This window comes from Carlito syrichta, unplaced genomic scaffold, assembly GCF_000164805.1.
Source record: "Carlito syrichta isolate Samal-C Ts95f unplaced genomic scaffold, Tarsius_syrichta-2.0.1 Scaffold130695, whole genome shotgun sequence".
NCBI classification, from domain to species: Eukaryota; Metazoa; Chordata; class Mammalia; order Primates; family Tarsiidae; genus Carlito; species Carlito syrichta.
The window spans coordinates 1-988 of record NW_007074791.1 but is presented as its reverse complement, the minus strand read 5'-3'; positions in this window follow the sequence as shown (position 1 = coordinate 988).

Sequence of the window (988 nt, the reverse complement as noted above, 5' to 3'; positions counted from 1 at the left end):
CCGCCTCTCGGGCACCAGCCTGCCTGTGTGTCCGCTTTTATTTAAATAAACGTGTGTGGTCAACGTCTGCGCCATGTCTGCCTCAGCTGAGCCACAGCCTGGGCCGTGGTGCTTGCCGCCTCCACACACCTCTCCAGCGATGGCCTCACGGGTCCCCTCACGGGCCCAGAGCCCCCACCCATGCTGGGTGGAACATGGCCCTGACCCAGGCCCACCACCCAACGTGGTGACAGGGCTCGAGGGCAGATGGACCGCCCCAGTTCCTGAGGGCGCACAACCTCTGGGTGGTGGACGGTGAGCGCGGCCGGGCCAAGGGGCTGCAGGGCAGTGGGCAGCCAGGCCAAGAGGCGCTTCCTCTCGGTCTCCTTGGGCCAGCTGGACCCACACTGGCCACACATCCCTTGTGAAAGGACACACGCCTCACAGTGGGGACGTGCTGGGACGGGCTTCTGGACCCAGTCAGGAGGGCTCCAGAGAGTGAGCAGCACCGAGTGCCCAGGCCCCAGCGGAGAGCAAGCTCTCAGGGGAGCAGGGCATCCACAGGGCCCGCTCCTGGTGCGCCTGACCAAGGGCCTTCACAGCCAGTGCCCTGAAGCCCAGCAGGGACCAGCGTGCTGGAATGAACGTGGGCGCCATAGGGCATCTAGACCAGCCCCTCACTCCCTGATGGTCAGAGGCCCACATGCACAACTCACTCAAGGTGGTAGAAACCCAGACTAGAAGTCGCACCTCTTGACTCAGGGTTCAGCGCTTGTCCCCAAAGACCACGGGGCGTGACCTCCAGAGTAGCATGTTCCCCAGCTTCAGGCCAGCCTGATCCGGGGTATGGCCAGGATGCAGGTGGGGCTGTCTCCTCTGTGGCCCCAGCCTGCGGCCGCCCTCCAAAACCACTACCCTTCCTCGGATGAAGGCCTTAAGCCACTCGTGCCTGTTCATTACCGCTTCACCACCTCCTCTCGGCTCCCACCCCTGCATGCACAGGTGCTTC